The sequence below is a fragment of the Macrotis lagotis genome, chromosome 6 (assembly GCF_037893015.1).
Source record: "Macrotis lagotis isolate mMagLag1 chromosome 6, bilby.v1.9.chrom.fasta, whole genome shotgun sequence".
NCBI classification, from domain to species: domain Eukaryota; kingdom Metazoa; phylum Chordata; class Mammalia; order Peramelemorphia; family Peramelidae; genus Macrotis; species Macrotis lagotis.
In genome coordinates this window covers 173,351,560-173,375,178 of record NC_133663.1, presented here as the reverse complement: position 1 = coordinate 173,375,178, position 23,619 = coordinate 173,351,560, and the positions used below count along the sequence as shown (strand labels likewise).

At 32.4% G+C, this 23,619-nt stretch overlaps 1 long non-coding RNA gene across 1 annotated transcript in view; it reads right to left on the bottom strand.

Moving 5' to 3' along the window:
• Positions 1–23,619, bottom strand: part of LOC141491923 (uncharacterized) — a 224,020-nt gene that overhangs the window by 160,693 nt on the left and 39,708 nt on the right. The window contains exon 3 of the long non-coding RNA XR_012469804.1: positions 13,679–13,767. This is a non-coding gene — a long non-coding RNA (uncharacterized LOC141491923). The remainder of the gene's footprint in view (positions 1–13,678; positions 13,768–23,619) is intronic.

Genomic DNA, 23,619 nt, shown 5'->3' with positions numbered 1-23,619 from the left:
TGGTGTATTCACATTTTTGTTGCCCTTTGGGAATAATTCCAAATTGCTCTCCAGAAAGTTTGGATGATCTCACAGTTCCACCAACAATGTATTCATGTCCCAGATTGCCTGCATCACTTTCAACATCGATCATTGTCCTTTCTAGTCATATTGGCCAGTCTGAGAGGTGTGAGATGGTATCTCAGGGTTACTTTAATTTACATTTCTCTAATAAGTAACTATTTGGAGCAAATTTTCATATGACTATGGATCGTTTTGATTTCCTCATCTGTAAATTTCCTTTGCATATCCTTTGACCATTTGTCAATTGGGGAAAGTCTTTTTTTTTTTTTGAAAATTTGACACAGCACTCTGTATATTTTAGAAATGATTCCTTTGTCTGAAACACTAGTTGAAAAAAATTGTTTCCCAATTTGCTACATTTCTTTTGATCTTGGTTACACTGGTTTGGTCTATGCAAAAGCTTTTTAATTTAATATAGTCAAAATTATCTAGTTTGTTTTGAATGATGTTCTCTATCTCTTCCTTGGTCATAAAATGTTTCCTTTTCCATAGATCTGACAGGTAAACTACTCCTTGATCTTCTAGGTTGCTTATAATATTGTAATCCTGCTGTATCCATTTGGACCTTATTTTGGTATAGGGTGTTAGCTGTTGGTCTAATCTAAGTTTCTTCCATATAACTTCCAATTTTCCCAACAGTTTTTACTGAAGAGAGAGTTTTTATCCCAATAGTTCGACACTTTGGGTTTATCAAACAGCAGATTACTGTAATCATTTCCTGCTATGGCATCTAGTCTCTTCCACTGATCCATGACTCTATTTCTTAGTCAATACCACTTAGTTTTGAGGACCGATGCTTTATAATACAATTTTAGATCTGGTAAGACTAAGCCACCTTCTTTTGCACTTTTTTCCAATGAATCCCTGGAAATTCTTGACTTTTTATTTTTCCATATAAATTTACTTACAACTTTTTCTAAGGCATTCAAGTAATTTTTTTGGAATGTTGATTGAGAAGGCACTAAACAAGTAGTTTAGTTTTGATAGAATTGTCATTTTTATTATATTAGCTTGACCTATCTATGAACAGTTGATGTTTGCCCAGGTATTTAAATCTGATTTTATTTGTGTGAGAATCGTTTTGTAATTGTTTTCAAAAAAGTTTTTGAGTCTGCTTTGGCAGATAGATCGCCAGGTATTTTATATTGCCTGAGGTTACTTTGAATGGGATTTTTCTTTTTAGCTCTTTCTGCTGCATCTTGCTAGTCATATATAAAATATTGAGGATTTGTGAGGGTTTTTTTTAATATCCTGCTACTTTGATAAAGTTCTTAATTATTTCTAGTAGTTTTTAGATGACTTTTTGAGATTCTCTAGGTATACCATCATGTCATCTGCAAAGAGTGAGAGTTTTGTCTCCCTCCCTATTCTAATTTCTTCAATTTCTTTTTTTCTCTTATTGCTGACTAACATTTCTAATATGATATTGAATAGAAGTATAAAAATGGGCATCCTTGTTTTACCCCTGATTTTATTGGGAATATTTAAAGCCTATTCCCATTGCCTATAATGCTTGTTTATGGTTTCAGATAGATACTGCTCATTATTTTAAGGAACAAACCATTTATTCCTATACTCTCTAGTGTTTTTATTAGGAATGGGTGCTATATTTTATCAAAAGCTTTTTCATTATCTATTGATATGATCATATGATTTATGATAGGTATGCTCTTGATGTAATTAATTGTGCTAACAGTTTTCCTAATGTGAGGGGCAAAGTACTGACTTTTCAGAAGCATAGTGCTAAATTAGTCTAAGCCATAGGCATCAGTTTCTATTCCTCAAGAATAAGCTGAGTGTGGGAACCTGGATCTCCAGCTGGAAAAATCATGTCACCCTAACTTTATAAGATGTAAACAAAGACTAACTTTCCTGGGAACACTCAGGTATACTCCCCTTCTCTTGGGACCATGAAGTTTGACCAATTGTTGTAAGGATCAGCAGAAAAGAGGAGAGAGAATGGGTTGTGGTTTTTGTGGTTTCTTTAACCCTTCTTCAGCTTCTGTAATTTGGCTTTTCCTGCTCTCTCTCTCTCTCTCTCTCTCTCTCTCTCTCTCTCTCTCTCTCTCTCAGAGAGTTAGGAACTGCCCCACATCTTGCAAGAACGGAATTAGATTTTAAGTCTTTGCTGCCACTTTGAGAGGACTCCGAATGGTCATTTTGGATTAGGGTTTAAATTCCCTGCACACTAATATTGAACCAACCTTGCATTCCTGGGATAAATCCTACTTGATCATAATATATTATCCTAGTTATAATTTGTTGTAATCGTTTTGCTAAGATTTTTATTTAAAATTTTTACATCTATATTCATCAGGGAGATAGGTCTATAATTTTCTTTCTTGGTTTTAAGTCTTTCTGATTTAGGTATCAGCACCATATTGGTGTCAGAGTTAGGCAAAGTTCCTATTTTTCTAAAGAGTTTATATAGAATTGGAACCAATTGTTCCTTAATTGTTTGGTAGAATTAACCTGTGAATCCATCTGACCCTGGAGATTTTTTCTTAGGGAGTTCAATAATGGTTGCTGAATTTCTTTTTCTGAGATAGGTTTTTAATTTCCTCTTCACTTAATCTAGGCAATTTGTATTTTTGTAAGTATTCATCCATTTCACTTAGATTGTCAAATTTATTGGCAGAGAGTTGAGTAAAATAATTCAGAATTATTACTTTAATTTCTTCCTCATTGGTGGTGAGTTAACCTTTTTCATTTATGATACTAGCAATTTGTTTTTTTTTATTTCTTTTTTTTTTAATCAAATTGACCAGAGGTCTATCAATTTTATTGGTTTTTACATAAAACCAGCTCTTGGTTTTATTGACTAATTCAATAGTTTTCTTGTTTTTGATTTTATTAATTTCTCCTTTAATTTTTACAATTTCTAATTTGTTATTTTATTGGGGTTTTAATTTGCTCTTTATTTTTTTAGTTGCATATTTAGTTAACTGATTTTTTCTTTAATGTATTCATGTAGGCATTTAAAGATATAAAATATACCTTCACAGCTTCCATGAGTGCATCCCATAGGTTTTGGTATGTTGTATTATTATTGTCATTATCTAGGATGAAATAATTCTTTCTATAATTTGTTGCTTGATCTACTCATTTTTAAAATGAGGTTATTTATTTTCCAATTAGTTCTGGGTCTATATCTCCCTGGCCCAGTATTGCATATGATTTTTATTGCACTATAATCTGAGAAAGATGTATTTACTATTTCTGCCTTTCTGCAATTGATCATTAGGTTTTAATGTCCTAGTACATGGTCAATTTTTTTGTACGTGTCATGTAATCCAAAGGAAAAAAAAACCCCGCATATTCCTTTCTATACCAATTCAGTTTTCTTCATAGGTCTATCATATCTAGGTTTTCTAACAATTTATTTACCTCTTTAACTTCATTCTTGTTTATTCTATGATTCAATTTATCTATATCTGAAGGAGGGAGGTTGAGGTCTCCTACTAATAGAGTTTTACTATGTCTTTCTGCAGCTCTTTCAACTTCTCCTCTAAGAATTTGGATGCTGTCCCATTGGGTGCATACATATTTAGTATTGAAATTGCTTTATTATCTATCGTACTTTGTAGGAGGATATAGTTTTCTTACTTATCTCTTTTAATGCTATCTATTTTTGCAGCTGTTTTGTCTGATATAAAGATTGCTTCCCCTGCTTTTTTCACTTTAGTTGAAGCAAAATACATTTTGCTCCAACCTTTTACTTTTACTCTGTATGTATCTCTCTGCTTCAAATGCGCTTCTTGTAAGCAGCATATTGTAGGATTCTGGTTTTTAATACACTCTGCTATCTGCCTACATTTTAAGGGAGCGTTCATCCCATTCACATTCAAAGTAATAATTACTAATTCTTTATTGCCCTACATGCTATCTTCCTTCTGTTTTATTTTCCCCCTTTTTCCCCTTTATCCATGTTCCCCAGTGTTTGTTTCTGAATACCGCCACCTTTAGTATGTTTGCCCTCTTAAATCGACCCCCTCCCCTTTTTTCCCCCTTCCCCTTTTCCCTGTCTTCCCTTCCTTCTGTTAGTTCCCCTTTTTTCTCCCCCTCCCTGTCCCCCCTCCCCTTTTCCCCTTTCAATGCTTGAAAGGAAAGATAAGTTTCTAGACTTGATTAAATGTGTATAAGTTAACTTTAAGCCAAGTCTGATGATATGAAGATTCAGGTGTTTCTCACCTTCTCCCTTTCCCCCCTCAATTATAATAAGTCTTTCGTCCCCCTTGATGTAATGAGATTTACCCCATTCAGTCTCCCTCCATACTCCTTTCTCCTTACTGCCCCCCTTTTTAAGGAGGTATTGTTTTAAAATTATTCTCTCTGAGTCACAGAAAACCTATCTGTCCATCACTTCTGGCTATGTATATTCTAATAGAGTTACAATTCTCAAGTGTTATGAGTCTCTTTCTCCCAAGTGGGTATATAGCTAGTTTCATCTTATTGTATAGCAGGGTTTTTTTTTTAACCTTTTCGTTTGTCTCTTGAGCTTCCTGTTTGATGTCCAAATTTTGTATTTAGCTCTGCTCTTTTCATCATAAAATCTTGGAAGTCTCCCATTTCATTAAATGTCCATTTTTTTTTCCTGGAAGAGAAGGCTCAGCTTTGCCGGGTAGTGGATTCTTGGCTCCATTCAAAGCTTCCCTGCTCTTCGGAATATCTCATTTCAGCCCCTTTGATAACTTAATGTTGCTGTGTCCAGGTCCTGTGTAATACTTATTGTGGCTCCTTGGTAATTAAATGTTTTCTTTCTGGCTGCCCACAGGATTTTTTCTTTTATCTGATAGTTTTGAAATTTGGCCACAACATTCCTTGGTGTTTTCATTTTAGGATCTCTTTCTGGAGGGGATCAATGTATTCTTTCAAATACTATTTTGCCCTCTGGTTCCATGATATCAGGACAATTTTCCATCACTAAATTCTGCAATACTAAGTCTAGGCTATTTTTTCTTTAATGTTTTCAGGAAGTCCAATAATTATCAGGTTGCCCCTCCTCAATCTATTGTTGAGGTCATTGGTTTTGCTGATGAGGTATTTTACATTTTTTTTCTATTTTTTCAATCTTTTGCTTTTGTTTAACACAATTTTGTGGGCTCATGAAGTCATTAGTTTCTGCCAATTCCATTCCTTTTTTTTAGAGGAGATGATTATTCATCATTTATCTTTTGCAACTCCTTTTCCAGTTATTCTATTCTATTTTTGAAGGACTTTTCTAATTGCCCAAAGGTAGTTTTAAGAGAATCATTTACTTTTTTCATTTGACCAATTGAGGATTTGAGAGAATCATTTTCTTTTTGCATTTGCCCATTTGAAGATCTGAGAGAGTTATTCTCATTTTGTATTTGTCCAATTGTATTTTCCAAGGATTTGTTTTCTCATTGCATGAGGTTAATTTTCTTTTGAGTTTCTTTTCTCAATTTTTCCAGTTGATTTTTAGACTCCTTTATGATTTTTAAGGAAGATTTTCTGGGCTGGAGACCAATTCATTTTCTCCTCAGTGGTGCTAGATCTCTCTGGGTTAGAATATGTCTTTCTAAGTATTTCTGCACGGACCCCCATTTCTCTTGCTATTTTTTCATCTTGTGTTGGGGTGGGGCTGGCTGTTAGAGGTTTGCCTTTGAGGATCCTAGAGGCTTTGTTCACTTGGCTTAGTAATTCCAAGGGCCAGCCAGTAGGGGATGCTGGTTGCTTTCTCTGGATTGAGGTGCTCACCAATAGGGTCTGAGTCCACCTTGAAAACTGGGCTGGGCCCTGGGTAGGAGTTAATCTCTTTCTGTTGAGTGAGCTCTGCTGCCCTGAGGGGGTGGAGGGTGGGTTGTTTATTGTTTGTTCTGGGCAAAGGGCTCCACTGAAAGTATGTAACCCAGGTCTCCCACCCAGGTGGTTCTCTGAGATTCTGTGGTGGAACTCACCCTCTTCTCCCCATGGCCAAAGACTCTGCAGCTAAAATTGGATCTCGCACCTGCCACTCACTGACATTTCTATGGCTGGTCTCCCCCAGCTGCTTTCCCTAGCACTGATCCTCTGATCTTGTCTCCTGGTTTACCCACCATCCCTGAGACAGACCTTCTTGGTACATGTTCTTCTCCTAGCTTCTCTTTCTGGGTTTTGTTGATCGAATTTCTATTAAGAAGTTTCTCTCATGTTATTTCTGAGGGCAAAGAGAGAGCACCTATCACAGTGTCTATCTTCTCTCTACCATCTTGGCTGGAATTCCAGTACCAGGCAGTTTTGATGACTACTGATTTATAGTATAGTTTTAGACCTGTAGAACTAGGCCACCTTCCTTTACATTTTTTTTCATCAGTTCCCTTGCTTTTCTTGCCAACAGGGCTTCTTCCAATGAGTTACTAGGTATGCAGCATAAAACTAATGAGGAAACAATTCTTCTTTATTATTCAATCCTGTTTTAATCTGCCTTGGCATCTATTGGGACACCAGTCAGGCCCTGTGAGAAAACCTCTAGTCCTTCATGGTTGACATTCCAAATCTTGTTCTAACAAAGTATAGTGTATTCTAATTGTCATATGGACTGGAAGTGCATGGAAGCCAAGGTATTTATAAAAATTTATATCAACATCGAAACATTTCTGAAGAAAACACCCAGATGAATTTGACCATGTCATCCTGGCTCACTGTGGATCTATAATAGCATTGATGGAGGAAAAAAAAAAGCCAGAGAATTTTTAAATTCTTTGGGTTGAATATATACAAATCAATATTATATAGATCTAGGCTAATGCCTTTAGAAGTGGATCAACTGGTCCTATCAATTAAACACAAAAATTTCCAACAAGAAAGTCATGGAACAAAAATGGGGTAAATATGGCCTAGTCCATGATATTGGCCTAAGAAAGTGAATCTGAAAATGTAAATGTTTTAGAGACTTTACAAGAACCTTATCAATAAGGCTCTGGAGGAAAATTTGAAATCTTTCCTCTTTGTATACAATAGTGTTTCACTAAGAGATGAATAAAAATTTTACTTTTTTTCAGTGTGTTTATTTATTAAAGCCTACATAATATCAAAAGTCTAATCATCTTTATTTATAATTACAAATTAAGCAATAATGATGAAACAAATGAAGGCATAGAAAGTTAATAAATTAGAAAACCAAATAGCATAATGCTCATGTTTTGGTGAACCAACATCCCTAGGGTAATTTTTCTGTCACACATCCTTCATCATTGGTACAAGTTGTATGAATAAGGACTGGTTCCTGTCATTCAAGAACCCATAGCTACCCTTTACAAAGTGCCAATAGCCATGTTATTGCCATGATTCTTAACCAGAATCATATAGACAGGAGTGAATAATTGTTATGTCCACTACTTCCCAACTAAGCAAAATTCTCATCAATAATTGACCTAATAATGACATTCATTTGAACTATAACCAAAATACTTGAGGTTGGCTATAAACATCACAATAACTCAAATAAATATCCACATTGGATGGCCATCTAGTTTTTATGTTGAATCAATTTCATGAGGTTCAATTTACTCTTAGACACAATTAAATATTTCAAATCTTAGTTTTATGTCTTTTCATTTTTCTCCTTTTTTTTGTTCCCTCCTTTCATTCTTCCTTCTTCTCTTCTTCTCCTTTACATCCTTCCTTCCTTCTTTCTATCTTCCTCCTCCATTCCTTCCCTTCTTTTTTTCCTTCCTTTAATCCTTGGCCTTTTCTTTCTCTTTGACTGACTTCAACTTTAATATAGATGATTTGCTTTGAATATATTAGCAGATTACCCATTATTTTGAAGTTATTTTCAATGTATATCCTATTAATAAAATTGATTTGTGTATGAATTTTATCCCTCTTTTGATATTTAATTGGTTGTTTATTCATGGACAAAACGAATCATCTCTTTGAGCCTTAATTTCTTCATATGTAAAATAAATAAAATCTATGGTAAGTTACACATTGTTACAAAGATCAAATGAATTAATGGATGTAAAGGGTTTTGAAAATGCCAAAATACTAGTTAGGTATTCATTGTTGTTATTGTTATTATTTTCATCTTTCTTGATGGAGTTCAGATAGAAAAAGACATTATTTGTTTATCCTATTATTCTTTTATTTTTAATACTCTACATGATATTTACTGGTTGTCAATTTATTTGTTTTTCCTGTTAAATAAAAATCATTACAAAGTAGGATAAAAGCTAAAGATTCAAAGAAAGCATTGTTGATAGTTTCAATAGAAGATTATTGAATAGAATATTATATACACCTCATTATATTCCCATATTATTTGAATTTCTTCATGATGGGTCTTGAAAAATGTTTTGTTCACTACAGTTTGGGAAAAAATGAGAAAAATACAATTTTAATATTCAGTGATTAGGCCTTTATATTTAAAAAACACTGTGCTAATAAATACAACATTGTGTGCTGACTGTATTATAACCCTCCATTTGACTACATCTTTGTCTACTTATTTGTTCATTTTTCCTTCAGATGAAAAAAATTGGAGAATATTAAAATACAACAATTGATAAGGATGATTTGATCACAGTTCTAATCTGAGTCTTTATCATAATATGGTGGCTACTTGGGGTCTTTAAGAGCTATTCTAGCAAATTAAAAGTCTTTGTTTCAATTCACACTGAAGAGACTTCAAAATGAATCCAAGTACTGACTCTTAAGTTTGTCTTTTGAAGAGTATTTAATTCAAGTTATGCTTTTCATCACAGTTCATTTACAATTACATTGTTTTTTATGGCCACAACTAATCTCAAAGATGTTTCCTATTATCTATTTTATTAGCAGGATGAAGTATGTTTACAGAAGAAATAAAAATCAATGCATATGTAATGAACTGAAAAGTCTAGATCATAATAGATTGGGATGATCATTCTATAAGGTTATTATGAAAATCACTATTTGTACAATATTGACTTTTCAACAGTTTGAAAATTAAATCATTTGGAGTAGAATTTAAATATAGACTATGATCAAAATTAGTTGGATGTCATAAGCTAAATAATCTACATTATTTATCAAATTATTTATCAGATTTATCAAAATTTTATAGATATGTGCATATATATATATAAACTCATATGTGAAGTTATCTATTTTCCTTGATTTTACATTTAATCTTTAAAAACTCAGAACTGCACATAAGTTTCTATATAAAATTAAAAATTATCTCTTAGGATAAATAGTCACATTAATTATCATTGCTATTATATGCAAATGGAAAAATGTACAGAAATATAGTCATGACAAAATATAGCATTCATCTACCAAAAATCTTTTGCAGACACATACTATTCTTCATAATTTCTGCCAATACTCTTTTCCTTGATTCTGATTTCCATTTTGACCTAATAACTCACTTAACATTTGTGTACAATTGCACTTAAATATGAGGGATACATTTTATTTATAATCAATTACATATTATATAGATACATACATTCATTCATGTATTCAATACATACATATATAGAAGTAAAACATTTTCTCCATTAGGTTTTCCAGTAACAAAGAAAGGAAAAGAAGAAAGAAAAAATCAGACACTGACATGACTTCTTCGATAGAACTATCATGTGAAGGAAAAATAATCATCCATATTTAATAATAATAATAATAAGATATTATAAAAGGATTTTTGTCTTTGTAAAAGATATCCTTAAAATAGAATTATTCCCAATTATAGCAAAATGATTCAAATGCAATATGAATAAATATCCTAAAAATTGAATTTTTCCAATTTTATCAAAATGTTTCAAATGAAGTGTAACAGGAAAAGCTCATTTCATCTTCATACATATAGGTGATTCTCCTGGAGAACATTTTGTTCTGATGGATACTTATGGTAAGGAATAAGAGGTGTCAAAACTGGTTTCAAAATTCCTATTCATCATAACTTTTTTATTTTTTATGAATGGGAATTATTTGTAAGAAAGAAAATAAGCATTAACTGTTCTGTATAGGAACCATACCTAAAATGATAGCCTTATTGATAGCATTTCTTTTCAAAACTAAAGAATTTCAGGTGTAACAAATATCTGGACTGATATTTTCTATAAATATTAGCAATATTTCTGATTCACTTTAAGAAAGCATAAATAGTGATTTTTATCTTATGTTTCCACACATATGTTTATATATCCATATGCACATGAATATGAAATCTATGAATATAAGAAAATATGTATTTATGTATATGCGCAAATAAAATTTATTAAGCTAATAATTTAAAATATAATATAACACTAATAATATTGCATTATTTATTGTCTATACATTTATCCAGAGATGCAAGTAGAGAGGGAAGCTCAGTCCCCATAACTATTTAGAGCTAAGATCAGATAGTTTCTATGATTGATTATGTGGTAAATGAGAAACCAGTATTATAATTCTCATTAAAATGTGTGATAATCCATATTTTTCCATATTCTACTATAATGTTTCCATAATTCAACCTTTTTTGGAGTTTATCTGCTTTCAAAGGAGATGCAAAATGTAACCAGTACCCAATGTTAAATTATTGAAGGTATTTGTCACGTATTTGCAACATTTTGCATACATTCATTGTGTAGTTGATTGTACCAGTTAACATCAGAAAAAAGTTATTTACAATTTCATTTAGCAATTTTTAGCAATTAAAAATATTAAATAGTTCCTTTTCATTATCTTATATTCTGCATAAGAAAAAGTAAAATGTCAAAAGAAAAATTAAGCTTTTTCAGAATCTAAAGGAATTTTAGATGTTGCATTTTATTCCATTGTAAATTTTGGATATTTCAATGTCTGTTTTCAAATTATAGTGTCTCATGAATTTATTTCAGCTACAAATAAATTTTCTTTTTTTTTTTACTGTTCTTTTTTTATTTAAGGCAATGGAGTTAAGTGACTTGCCCAAGGTCACACAACTAGGCAATTATTAAGTATCTGAGGCCAGATTTGAACTCAGATGCTCCTGACTCCAGGGCCAGTACTCTATCTACTGTGCCACCTAGCTTCCTTCATATAAATAAATTTTCAAATAGGAAAACAAAACAAAATAAAAACAAGAGCAACACATAACTTCACTCCCCTAGAAATATTTTGAGGCCTTACTTTCCTCTTTCTTTCTTTCCTCTTACTTTCCTTCAGTATTTATTGAAAGATGAATTCTGATTCATCAACATTTCTAAAAGGATTTGGTCTCACCAAATTCACATCCAGATATGGTGCTGAATGAACCCTCATATTAATTATTGATAAATTGAATCCTGAAGGTTTCTCTTTCCTTTGCAAAACATAAGATCCAATATGTATTCTACTCCGAGACGTTCTGGTGATTTACTTTCTTGAAGTTTTCAAACTTACAAAAACAGGGTTGCTAATTTCCTTCACTTAAAATAAAATAGCAAACATCAAAGAAAATAATTAAGATCCATATATTTGCCTTTATAGGATGTGCCAATGACTGCACCTTTTGTAGCATCATCCACTTTCAATCAATTGTAGAAATCCAGGAAGATAATAGGCAGATCAAGTCCAGAAGAAATTGTAGTCAACTATTTTCTTTTGAATATATAATAAATCAAAGAAGATTCTCTTTCCTATAACTAGAAAGAGTTATAGAATGTGTACAGCATGCACCAAAGGTGACCTAGAGATTGGATCAGCTATACATTCTGCTCAAGTCCAGAAGGAGTTGACATCTTGAGCATTTTCCCATTACCCTTAGAAATAGTATAAGTATTCCTTTCCCTAATAAAGTCAATAATCTATTCATTCATATCTATTTCTGTTGCTGTTTTCTCATGCCCTCCCCATTGCTTGTCAGAAGAAGTTCACCCAAAATGCTTAATTCACTCTTGATATTCAATTTTCCCCCTTCATACTGTCATATAAATAAGCCATACTTCTTTTAGATCATATAGTTGGCACCATGTCTCATTTGAAATTCCTTTCTTTTAATCTTTTGCATCCTGTTCATACCAATCTTCAATCACTTTGTTGCTCTTTGGGTGATTCTTAAGGATAAATGTTCTGAGACTTAGATACCATGATTTGAAACCACAAAACATCATTAGAAGAAGACTGCTATTAAAATTGATTTAATTTTTTAATTTACATTTTAAATTGATTTTGATATTGACTTTTAAAATTTATATTTAATATAAAAATTAATTGAGAAAAAAGCTTAGGGTCTTTCAAAGCATCTTGAAATGTTTCATAAAGTAGTGCAATCTACTCTTATCCTCTTCTCTAAATAAAATCAAACCCATTATCCATTTGCAGGACTTGTTCAAGATTAATACTTATTATTAATCATTATAATAATTATCAATATCTGCAGATGTAAGAATACTTACAAATATAGCTATATATTTATATATTAGTATCTATCTTCATCTATATCAATATTTACAGAATTACTCTTTCAAACATTTTCATCCCTCCTTAGAACTCCAAACCTCTGCCCTTCCCTTTTCAGAAAAGATCCTTGATTCATGTGTTACAGAAAAAAAAATGATGCTATTCATCATGAGAAACTTTTTCTTTCTTCTTCCTCATTTTTATCACTTAAATGCATTCTGTCACTGTCAGTTCCTTCACTCCTGTTTCATATGATGCAAGGATTATCCCTGTAACTCTCCAAAATATTACTTTCCAGCCCATGTCTTTTAGTAGATTGCCCTCTCCATCATTCTCAATCATTCACTTATTTTTAATCTTTCCCTTTATTTTGTTTCATTTCCTATATCAAAAAAAAAAATGCTCATGCCTCCCATATTCCAAAAATGCCCTCACTTGATCCTTCTATCATCACTATTAATCATTTTATATTTCTTCTGCCCTTTGTGGTCAAATTCTTAAATTCAAAATTCAAAAAGGCTATCTACAATATGTATCAATATTTTTCTTTTCTTTCACTCTCATCTTAAGTCCTTCAAAAAAACAGCTGAATCCTTGACATATGATTTGAAATTGTTCTCTACAAAATTCTTAATGATTTCTTAATCTCCAAATTCAATAGTCTTTTTAAAAATTATTCTCCTTGATCTTTCTGTAATCTTTACATGTTAAATCAACTTCTCATCATTGATAATATCTTCTTTCAGGTTTTCACTTTCTCTTGCTTTTCCGGCCCATCTTTGTCAGTCTACTTTGTGATCTAATTCAGATCTCACACCAAGAAAAAATAAAGATCCTTCACAGTTCTTCCCAGTCTCTTTACTCTTCTCCCTCTACACTACTTGATTTGAGGTTCTCCTAAGTTTCCATGGATTTAATTACCATCTCTGATCTTCTTGTGACAAACTATGTGCCCTGCCTAACTTAATTGCAAAATTTCATCTCCTCACATCTGCATTTTTACGATAGTCTGCTGGTAAAACTTGCTGGTTCAAATTTCTTCCCACTTTCAATATACCATCTGTTCAACCAGCAAAGATATTTTTTGAAACATTAGTTGCCCCATGTCTCTATTCTTATTTAATTTAAACTTTAACTTTCTATTACCTCCCAGATAAAATACAAAATTTTCTGTTTGATATTCACAGTACTTCATAACTTAGCCCCTCCTACCTTTCCATTCTTCTTATAGTTTGTGCTCTGCCATAGATTTTTTATTCCAGTGACACTGGACACTTACCAAAGTATATTTCCTCTAGTTTTCCTCCATTACTGGAATGCTATCTCTTTGCAATTCTTCCTGCTGACTTGTCTGACTTTGCTTATATTCTAAAAAAGAAAAAAAAATATAGGACATTTCCTCAACCATTATTAATTATAACATGTTCCCTCTGTTGTTATTTAATATTTATTCTGTATATACTTAATATATATATTGGCTTACATGTGATTTCCCCTATTATACTGTAAACTTCTTGAGGGCAGAAAATACATTTTGTCTCTTTTTATATCCCTAGCATTAATCACAATACCTGTCACCACTTAGTAGGGACTTAATGAATGTTTATCAAGTGATTAATTGATCTATTATCATATGCTTTGAATTTGCTCTCTTTATGTACCTGCTATCTTTTTTTTAGAATCAATGTTCAAGGACAATTAGTAAATGGTTCTTATCCTTGATCAAATACCAAAATTACATCACTGTGTCAGAGATAAGACACAGTGTGTCTGACCTGTGGCTGATCAGACAAATATGAGCTCAAGAGTGTTCTATCATAGATTAGGCACAAAGAGTTTGTGTGAACACTTGGAGGGCTTACTGTGAACATACATAACACACTTTTCCTTTGAGATGCTTCAATTCTAACTTCTAATTCTAATAGAGCACAGAATTCTTCTGATAAGGGCACACCATGCTGGATAGTCCTTTACCAGTGTCTCCCATATTGCACAATCAACTCCAAAGTCCTTAAAAGAGACATTCAGGGTGTCTCTATATGAGTTCTTCATAAAATAATCTTAGGTTTGGAATTTGAACAATGTAGCCAGTCCATTGAAATTGTATTCTATATATTAATATCTGAATGATTAGAAGCTAGCTTGAGAAATAAAGTGCCTGGTATCTTATCATACTAAGTGATCTTCAGAATATTTCTAAGAAAATTTAAATGGAAGCCAGGTATATAGCAATGAGGTCAGCACAATGGTTTTGGAGCTCTTTAGTTTGGTAATCAGTTTACTACCTCTTCTCTCAAACATTTTCTTTAGGAACCTCCCAAATATTTAACTAGCTCTAGCAATGCATGTGCCAACCTCCCTATCAATGTGTACTTTGCTGGAAAGTACACTCTAAGTGAACTCATCCACAACATTAAAAAAATTGTTGTAATCAATGGTTCCACATATGAATGATTTGATGCTGGCTTATGTATCACTTGTGTTTTCTTGGTATTAGTTGTTAGATCAAAATTAGCACAAGCAGCATAAAATCAGCCCATATTTTGTTGTATCTCAGTTTCAGAGGTAGCACTGAGTGCACAATCATCTGAAAACAGAAGATCATGCAATAATTCAGTTGGTCTTGGTTTATAGCCTTTTCAATTTGAAAACTTTAACATCTGTTTGGTTTCTGACCTTGATACCATATTCATCAGGCTAAAAACTATGGGAGCAAGGATACAGTCTTGTTTCACTCCATTGGTGACCAAACAATTATAAGAGCATCGTCTACTATCCAGAACTTGGGCATGCAGACTGCCATGAAATTCACATACACTAATGAGGGACTTCTCTAGGCAACCACATTTTGACACAATTTTTCATAGGCCCTCAATTTACAGTATCAAAGACTTTGGTCAGATCTAAAAATGCTGTATACAGACCTATGTTCTGCTCCTAGCATTTTCCCTGCAGTTTATTGGGCAGTAAACACAATATTGACTGTTCCTTGACTCTTTCTGAAGCCACACTGGCTCTCAGGGAGGTGACCATCTTCCAGGTGAATCAAACTATTGAGAAGGGTTCTGACTAGAGTCTTACCAGCAATGACTAAAAGAGAAATACCCTTGTGATTATCACAGGACAATTTATTGACTTTACCTTTATAGAGATTGACAATGGAGGCTTCCTTGAATTGTAGGTATTAACCTCTTCAAGCCATAAGACTTGGAAAATTTCAGTCAGTTTTTGTGTGAACAATAGTCTTCTACCTTGTAGATTTCAGGTGAAATAGAATCATCAGCAGGTACTTTTCCACATGAAAGGAGCATAACGACATGCAAAACTTCTTATTCAGTTGCAACTTCACTTAGGGACAGATTGATTTTTAACTTTAGATATATGATCAGTGATTTTTGCATTGATTGATTAAGAACTCTATGGAAGGGTTCAGCTCATCTCTCTAGAATCATGACCCTATTATGATCAATGTGGTTCCATCAGCACTGAGTGGTTGGGGTGTACCATATGTCTTTAGCTCTAAATAGCTTTAGTGTGTCATAAAAGCACTTTGGATTATTACTATCAGTGTAAAACTGAATTTTGTTTGCCTTCTTACTGAATTCAAAATTCTGAATTTCTCTAAGCTTCACTTATACTTTAATTTTGATGGAATTAAAGCTGCCCACTTATAAATGAACTGTTCTGTTGGTAAACCCTGTGAAATTCTCAGTTTTCATTTATCAGCTTCTGTATTCCCCCATTATTTCCATCAAACTAATCTTGATGTTTGCGAGTATTCTCTCCCAGATGAGCAAATGCAATGCTGTATAACAAATTTCTGAAACTTGCCCACTCTTTTTCTGCTTCACTGGTGCCAATACAGTGCTGGCTCATTTTTCCCTCCAAGTTAGTGACAAACTGTTCTTCTCAGAGAAATCCTCCAACCTCTTGAAATTAACTCTTCTGATACGCATTTTGCTTTAGAACTGCCACTTAGGTTGAATGAAAATATTTAACTTGGAGAGAATGGATCTGTGATCAGTTCAGTACTCTGAATCACACATTGTCTTCATTGCTCTTAGATACCTAAGTGGACTGCAAGGAAGTTTAGTCCATCTCGTTAGGATCATGTCCGATGTATTTAGGCAAATGAAAGATGGTATTTGTAATAAGAAGGTCATGAGATGCACAAGTCTTCAGTAGTAGCTGACCATTGTTTCCAACTTCATTCCTCCCAAGGACTCCCTACCATGTCTAACAATTTGAGCTTACTCTAGCATTAAATTCACTCAGAATTATAAGCTTGTCCTCTTTTGGTACATTGATGATAAGTGTTTCTAGTTCTTCAAAAAATTTTTATTTGATTTCATCAGAAGTTGTTGAGATTGGAGTATGGGCACTGATGATAGTGACTTGGTGTTTTCTAGCAAGTGGAATCTCATTGTTATGAGTCTGTCATTCACTTCTTTTGGTAAACATACAACCTTGTTGACTAGATGAGTTTTGATTGCAATTTACTAATTGACTGATGTTACTTTTTAGAATCGACTTTTCCTTTTAACTTTGTGACTAATTGGCAAAACTCTGTTGAATATTTACATCTCAGATCTTCTGCAATTCTTTGTTACCTATTGGGAGAGGCATATTACCATCTTAAAAACGGAACATGTGGAAAACCTCACTATGTGGAATTCCTCATAAAGTTTTTCAGAAAGTGACCTTCACTATGACCAATGAAGAATCCCTTTTATTAACATTTGTGTCTATATATATGTTTTACCTGTTATTAATTTAAAGTAGAACTTTGTACAACAAATTCATTTTTTAAATAGCTAAAAAACAGCAAATGCCATTGGGTCTCATATTTCTCACATCTTTTTGTCCATATTATTCTGGTAATCATTTGATTTAAGATAGTCTGATATTAGAAGGTGGTGATACTAAATGTGTGAAATCTGGTAGGTAGGTATTTGAATGGTCTGGAGCTGATGTTATACATTCCAGAAGTGGCAACAGGAAAATAATTAACTATTTTTTTCACTCTGCTAATAAAAAAATCTTCTCTTCAATCAAGTGAACTTCAAGTCATTACCTAGTTATCCTTAGCACTTTATATAACATTTTGGAATATTTACTGCTTTGAAATTATTTTTTTGAATTCTTATTCAGGCCTTTAAAGTTCTGTTCATATTGTTCAGTCATTTTTCATGTGTGTCTGAATTTCTTGGTAAAGATATTGGAGTAGTTTGATATTTCAATCCCCAGGTCATATTACAGATGAAAAGTGAGGCAAACAGAATTAAATGATTTGTCCAGGAATATACAATAAGCAAGTATCTATGACCAGATTTGAATTCAGAAAGAGAAGTCTTCCTGATTCTAGACCTGGCACTCATCTATTGAACCTCCTTGCTGCTCTTTTTGTTTTTAGCAGCATCTAGGATATATTGAAATAATAGACATAAATCTCAATTATTTGCACATTATTTACTTCTCATAGATGTACAGATTTCTATAACTCCATGATAATATAAAGATTTGCAGCACCATTGGTACAGGTATCTTCCTACACTCTTCTTTGTTTTTTTTTAAATTACTTCTATGCTCTGTATTCCATGAAGATTTATCCTAATTCTTCCATAAGAAAATGAAGCAAGTGATTTGATATTGATAAAACATGATCAGCTTCCTTGAGTTTAATAGGACTGATGTAGAATTAAGCTAATTACTTTCCACTAGCCTCCTTTGTGGGGGGGGGGTGAAGAGAAAGAAAAATGAATTAGTTTTCTCTTGCACATTCTAACAGTTTAGACAAATTTTAAAGTTCAAGGAACAAAAATATTTCTTCTTAAAAGCTACCATCAAGGATGATGGAGTGGCTTGGGCACTAATGAAAGCATATTGCTGGGCTTGCTGAGAAAAGTTGTGTGATATAAAATAAAAAGCTGCTTGAGTTTATGACAATTTAGTTCTTTTTTTTCCTTTTCTTTTTAGATTTTTGCAAGGCAGTGGGGTTATGTGGCTTGTCCAAGGCCACCCAGCTAGGTAATTATCAAGTGTCTGAGGCCGGATTTGAACTCAGGTACTCCTGACTCCAGGGCCGGTGCTCTATCCACTGCGAAACCTAGCTGCCCCAACAATCTAATTCTAATGAAGGATGGATTTTTTTTTTTTACAGAATCTTATTTTAGTTTAATCAGGAAAATGGATCATTCTTTAATAAAACCACATGACATATTTCACATGTAAAAATATTCTAGAATCTTGAATATTCAGATGTGCAATATATCTTTATATGTGGATGATTTCAATGTTATGCCTTCTATGGACACGTATTGACTATGTATGAACAAATTCAAAAGGAAGACAATTACTGAAAAGTCTTATTTGCCATATAGCTATTTTAGGATTCTCATACTTGAGTCATTTTGTTTTTTGACAGTGAAATAACAAGGTGTCGGTGTCTGAAGTACTTTACCAGAATATTAGTGCAAAATATAAAAAGACTAACTATTAGATCCTCCACTACAATTTCGAGCAAATACTATTAACATCTAAGAACATAAAAGAAGTTTGGAATTTTTAAAGCACTAGAACCACTTTAAGGGAATCATTATACAAGCTTTTAGAAAACTGTTCCTGGGAAGTGTGTATTCCCTTTGATTTTGCCCTCTTTCCATGTAGCTCAAATATTCTATTAGCACACGTTTTGTTAAATGCTGATCTTATTTTAATCGGTAACTTTTTTAATACATCAAAGTTATGTCTGAATTCGTGCTTCTCAAGAAGAAGACAAAAAGTCATTCCTTGCAATGGAGTTGCTTTGTTTTTGTCTTTTTAATGGAAAAATGAATGCATTTCTACAAAAATATTCATCTTATAGATGTGATGGGAAGTACTAGCAACATTCCACATTCACTATCTCTTACCTCTAAGTAGAAGAGAGGTTCACTATGCATCTCCTTCAAGATATTCTATCACTTAATTGAGGGCTGTAATCTTTAGTATCACTAAGTACATCTGAACTCTCTGTTGGGTGATCCTTCAAACCTGTAACTTCTTAATGAATCTCCACTCATCATGAGGTATTTTTATAACAACAGAAATTGAGAAAATAGGGCTATCAATAAATGTGTTAATCAATCAATAAGAACTTATTAAATTTATTTTATGCATTGTGCTAAGTGTGGGACACTCAAAGAAAAAAGTGAAACAACTCCTGCCCTCTATAATCTGAAGGCACCATATTCAGCATTGAAGATAACAAAATGATGTAGCTCCTATCTTCAAATAATTTATACTTTACTAGGTATTTTTATAAAATGTACATGAATTCCTCATAAAGTTTGTCAGAAAGTGACCTTCACCATGACCAATGAAGAATCCCTTTTATTAACATTTGTGTCTATATTTATGTTTTACCTGTTTTAATTTAAAGTAGAACTTTGTTCAACAAATTCATTTTTTAAATAGCTAAAAAACAGAAAATGCCATTGGGTCTCATATTTCTCACATCTTTTTGTCCATGTTAATCTGGTAATCATTTGATTTAAGATAGTCTGATATTAGAAGATAGTGATATTAAATGTGTGAAATCTGGTAGGTAGATATTTGAATGGTCTGGAGCTAATGTTATACATTCCAGATATGATTTTATTATTATGGGGAAAAAACACAAATGCAACTTTAAGTTCCATAATTCATTTTACTAATACACAGAGAAGAAAACATAAAGAATAATTTTCTGGGAGTCTTGTTCAGGCTGATTCCTAGCTCAAACTGCTTGAGATAATTCTATGACAACCCTTTATCTCCAGTCTGTATTTTTTACACTCGTGGACTTTGTCTAATTCATTTTCATTTCCTCCAAAATCTTAGAGCTACTTTTATATTGTCTTTCTCCATGAAAATGTAATTTTTGTATTCCCAGTTCTTAGTATATCACTTGGCAAATAATGAGGGTCTCATAATTTCTTCTTGACTTGAAATCTCAAATGTATGTGTACATATCTATGTACTGTTCATTACCTCATATACATTTATGATTATGTTATTCATGCATGTAAAAACAAACATGTCTATGAACAGGAGTACAAATATACACAAACATGCATGTGCATATACAACTGAATGCATTTATCCAGTTATATTGCCATATTGCATATGCATGATTTCTATGTACATGCATATCTCTATAAATTGCAGTATATGAATATTAGTACATGTAGCTTTCTGTGTTCTTATTTGAATTTATATAAACACATATATAAATCATGTATGTGTATGCTCACAGATTTGCATAGACACAAATTACAAATCATATCAATGCACATATACAACCAAAGACATATATGGAATATGGACCTATAACCATATATATATATATGTTTTATATATATATATATATATATATATATATATATGTTTTATATATATACATTTGCATATTTTATCTTACCTATTTGAATATAAATTTAAGTATTAAAAGTCGTTCTTTTTATCTTTCTCTTATATTCCTGGTACTTATTAAGTAAATTCTTTTTGTTTGTTTGTTTGTTTTTTGCAAGGCAAATGGCGTTAAGTGGCTTGCCCAAGGCCACACAGCTAGGTAATTATTAAGTGTCTCAGACCAGATTTGAAGCCAGGTACTCCTGACTCCAAGGCTGGTGCTTTATCCACTATGCCAGCTAGCCACCCCTAAGTAAATTCTTAATAAAAATTTTTGACTAAGGTATTGGGTAAGTAGTACAGTGTTGTATTAGAAGGAATAGTCATTTAATCTTTTCATTCTCTCTCTCTCTCTCTCTCTCTCTCTTTATATATATATATGTGTATATATATATATATATATATATATATATATATATATGCAGTATCTTAACATAATTGAAAGGCAAATGACACATTTATTTTGTTTTATTTTGCTTTGCTTTGTTTTATTTTTGTTATGTTCTCAGAGGGTTATCTTGGGTAATTCTTCAAGAATTTTTATTTGATCACTGATAACATTTGTGAAAGGATAACCCACAAAGAAGTAACTATGAATTGTTAAAACACTGAAAGAATATTTCAATGCATAAGGAAAAAAATTCTTCAAATTGAAAACAAGTATGTGAGAGAACATTTGCATTTTTCCTTGCCTAAATGCCTCTAAACACAATATGTACATGTATATAAAAACACATACGTAAATAATCACACACATAGATGCACATAATTATCCATATTTGTATGTAAGCATGCATCAATGAATGTATGTGTGTATACACACATTTCTGTAGATTTGCATGTATGCACATATGCAATGTATGCACATGTGCATATTTATATTTACATACATGATATATAATATATGCACATAAAAACCTGTGTAAAATGTGTGTGTATATGAATATATCTTTTTATATTGACTATTATGAAAATTTAACCATATTTTTATTAAAATTCTGGGAAGCTAAGTTCTAGATATCATTGGCTCTAAATCAAACCAAGATCCATACTTGTTTTGTTTTGTTTTGTTTTGTTCTTCTGTATAAAATTTGAGGATTTTAAATAAATACTCTCTAGTACAAATCTCATTTCACTTTTCCTCTCAGAGGTTAAAACCACCTGACAGTAAAGCTTTTTCCAGACTGTTGCTAAAGCAACCAATAATTGGCAAAGGCATCTCAGCCTAGTTTCCTACCTGTAGGATGTTCTCTATCCTATTAGCACATGTTTTTACATTCAGTTAGGACTGGGTAGACCCTAGAAGTGATCTATCACAACCTTTTCATTGTAAAGGTGAGGAAATTGAGGGCTTGACACTTTAACTGACTTGCATGAGTTCCCAAAGGTAATGAGATCAGGGATTCAAACCCATGTTCTCTGACTTTACAGGCAGCATAAGTCTTACTGAAACATTCAGCCTCCATAATATTGGTGCATAATTGAAACCAGTAGCTACTGGATATTGAGGTGGAGAATTAAGGCAAGTTGTTTTGAACTTCAAAAGGTCATCCTGTGTTCTGCAATAAACAATAACTTTAGCAATTTCAGAAGCAGCAGGAATAGTAAATAAGTACCCTCTAGATAAAATAAATGGATAAACAGTGTCAAAATTTGTCATGCAAAATGTTAAATATTCTACCTTGAGGTTGCAGCCACTAGTTTTACCACATATTCAGATTTTCAGAATTGTTCCTATTGATAATAGCATCCTGTTCTGGGGAATGCTACCCAGGGGAAAAAATTTATGCATTCTCCTTAAACTTTGGAGAGATAGGATATATCTAAAAAGGATACCATGGTACCATGGAACAATAAATTGCTTGTTAGTGAGTTGTTTTATATCTACCTCATTGATTTTTAGTAGTAGGTTAATAAATTATGGTAATATTTACAATATAGAAGTTTAGTATAATAGCTTATCAAACTTTAAGAAAGTGTCAAGTCCTTAACAATACTTATTAGCTATGTGACTTATTTTTTGATCCTCAGTTTCCTCCTCTATAAAAAAATAGCAAAACAAATAGTAGTCATAATATTTCAGAGTGCTGTTAAAGAAAGTGTTAATAATTTACCATTTTAATATTTTGTGAAACTATGCATTAATAAGAACAATCACAATTTTTCATGAGCAGGAATGTGATGTTTGGTTTAACTGTTACTTTTGGTCTCAACTTATAACTTATAATCTTCCCATTAAAAATCTACATATTTTATTAATAATTCACAAAATCTTATTTTATACATATCCTTACTGATGTTTTTATATCACTTAATGTATTGTGTTTTTAATTAGATAATAATTTTCCAATAAATTCCTTTTTACCAATATCCCTTAGAAACTTTGAGTGGGTGGCAAGAAAATTGCTCAAAGGAGGAGAGCTGAACTGACATGATTGCTGATATCCCTTATCTTTGAATTTCAAAACAAGGCAGATTATAAATGATTCCTTTCTAGAGAGGGGAAAGGAGAGAAAATGATATTTGGAGAAAATATTAAGGAGAATTGGTGGCAAATAAATGGAAAATTTAAGTTGTAGGAGATAGGAAAGGTAGAATAATGGAAAGAAAGTTAAGTTAGAAAGAGAATGGAAAGGAAAGGATTCAAATGGAGTAGAAGGGAGAAGAAACAGTGGAAAAGGAGTGGGAGAAAATGAAAAGGGGATATCATGCCTTCCTCTCTTCTTCAAGTCCTATACACTTAGGTATGTAAACCTCTTCAACTTGATTTGAAGGATTCCATCTTTTGAG